Source organism: Anas acuta, chromosome 2, assembly GCF_963932015.1.
Source record: "Anas acuta chromosome 2, bAnaAcu1.1, whole genome shotgun sequence".
Classification (NCBI taxonomy): Eukaryota; Metazoa; Chordata; class Aves; order Anseriformes; family Anatidae; genus Anas; species Anas acuta.
The window spans coordinates 88,202,590-88,205,308 of record NC_088980.1 but is presented as its reverse complement, the minus strand read 5'-3'; the positions used below and the strand labels follow the sequence as shown (position 1 = coordinate 88,205,308).

The following is a 2,719-nucleotide window of genomic DNA, read 5'->3' as shown; positions in this document are numbered from 1 at the left end:
AAAACTTGTAGAATGCTTGAAAAAAGGGTGTCATGACTCTGGCAGTTCCAAAGTGACACAAATCACTGTAACATGCCAGGGTCTGGCCCATGCCTATCGAGCTCCAATTGATACTACTATTAACCCAGTGACAGACCCTGTGGCCACTTCAAGTCCTGTGACAGACCCAACTGCCACTCCAACCCCTGCGATGAACCCTGCAGGCACTTCAGTTGCAGCTCCTGCAGCCACTCCAGTTACTGCAGCTGTTCACAAAAAAAGATAACCTAACTCCAACCTTCCCGCCATAGACAGGGATGCCACCACTAGATCAGGTTGGCTGAAGCCCCATCCAACCTGACCTCGGCCAAAGTTATTTCTCGACGAGGATGGGATTCGAACCCACGCGTGCAGAGCACAATGGATTAGCAGTCCATCGCCTTAACCACTCGGCCACCTCGTCATTTTAAGTTGAAATACTTTTAAATTGAAATATTTTTTGGTGTTACACCAATAGTAATGAAACAATTGTTACAACAACCATGCAAACTAAGTATTGCTCAGAAAAAACTTGAGTGTAACCTGGTTAATACCAATCCATTCTAAGATGCTTGCTAATGTTCAAAATCTTGGTTTGATCTCACACTGGAGACAGTTAGTATCTCCTTTTGGTGATCTGAAAATGAGATTCAGAATTATCGAGTATGCTTTTAAAGGAGTTGAGAGCAAATCTATCAAAACCATTAAATCAACTTAACAACTCTGATTTTTGGAGTCTTTTCCAAAAATAACTTAGATGTTTGTGATTCATTCTCCCTGAAAACAAATTTAGCTTAGCTTCTAAACTAAATATTTTAATGCAAGTCACTTGGAGATTGTGGGCCATCCCATAACAGATCTCTACATTCCTGTGTCACTCCCCTGCCACCTATATAACTGTATTACCTGAGTATAACTCTGTAATGGAGAAATTTGTTCCACCTCCATGAAAAAACAATGGTGGATGAAGTGGCTTACATGCCAGAAACATCTATATTTCTCTCATGGGGTTTGTGAAAACCTGATCTTCATCAGTGCCTTTTGTAAACTGTAATGCTTAAACCATTCCTTGCTCTGTTTGGGAAAAGAAGTTTGGGATTATACACTGTGCATTGTACCTCAATAAATGAGTTTTCTCAAGCTTGATGCTTTTTTCTCCTTTTCTGTTTTAAACCTTCAAACTGGCAAAGTTAATCAAACAGGGTAAATGCTTCTAAGACATTTCTCTTGTAATAATTAAAATTTTCTTCTATTTCTGAAATGAACTCAGTGTTAGCTTGAGGAATCAGCTGTTAACTATTCAGTGTGCATGGGCCACAGAAGCTCTGACCTGAGCAAAGAGTTTTTCTTGAAAACCTCTAATCTCTAGATCCCACAGTCATGATCACTGAGGTGAGTCTAGAAAGAAAATGTCAGAAGCTTTATTCTATATGGAACTGAAAGAACTTCTTTGTGTATGTTTGAAGAATAAGTGATCAGTTTAGTTTCTCTGGTCTAGAACATTTATCACATCAGCAAACAAATGATTATGTATTATGAAGGCTTTACAGAGAGGCAGGAAGATCCAAGACAGTGCTTTCATGTGTTATGTGATACATTACACACAATACGTCACATAACAGTAAAGAATCAACAAATATTCTTAAGAAATCTCAAAGTAGCTTGAGGTTTCAAAATAAGAGAAATGTTTTTGTTTTTCTGTTTAGTAGGTTCTTCTAGACAATGGGAGTCTTTCTGTCTTCAGAAAATACTATAATAAATGATGATAAAATCATCCAATGTAATTGCATACATGCATGCTATCTGCAGAAGGAATTAGTTTATTGTAATTGGGACTGAGCTGGGGACCATCATGATGAGTAATAGGAGAGTTTATGATTCCTGCACCTCAGAGCTGCAGAAAAATATTTTGTGCGACTCAGGAAGTGTTCTATTCCACATATTTGAGTGGAATTAATGCTGGCCTGCATATGATGCTGACTATGCAAGTCAGCAGAGGCTGGGGAATAGCAGTCTCCCAAGTGGATTTTTCAGGAAACTTGGGTGATATGAATGACTTCTTGGTATTAGGTTCAAAAATAGTGATGTAACATAATAAACCTTCCTCCATGATAAAGTTTCTCTAAAAGGAAGGGCTAATGGATGACATGATCTTCTCTCAGTGTTTACCTCTTCCAAGACATAAACAGGAGATTTCCAAAACATGAGTCATCAAGCATGAAGAAAATATTTTTTGCACAAAGCAGACATCTCAAACATGCAATTCTATCTTGTACATTATACACTTATATTGCTATAATGGATTTTATTTATTTATTTATTTGAACTACATTTTTAGAGCTCATTCTCTCTATTGTTGGATGTGCTCTGGCTAGTAACATTGCCATTTGTTGCTATGGAAATTGATGTTAAAGGTTGCAGGGCTGGTGAGAGTATGCTGGGCAAATTACTTAATGGAATATGACATTGTCAGATACCCGTTATCTTTCATTTATAGCAGTTTAATTTTCTCTCTTACTTTTCTGGCCTGCTACCACTAACAGTTTAATAGCCTTGGTACAATGGGTACTTTTTATGTGATGTGACTTTACTGTAAATTTTAAGCCTAGTGTTATAAAGATGCTTCTTGTCCAGGTTTAAAGTAAATGTACATTAAAAAGAATGGACCCCCATCCTCTGAGACTATATAAGCTTCATATCA

General features: G+C 37.6%; 1 non-coding gene across 1 annotated transcript; it reads right to left on the bottom strand.

Moving 5' to 3' along the window:
• Positions 1-360: 360 nt before the first annotated feature.
• TRNAS-GCU (transfer RNA serine (anticodon GCU)) lies at positions 361-442 on the bottom strand. The gene has a single exon. It is a non-coding gene; the product is annotated as a tRNA-Ser (tRNA).
• Positions 443-2,719: the final 2,277 nt, after the last annotated feature.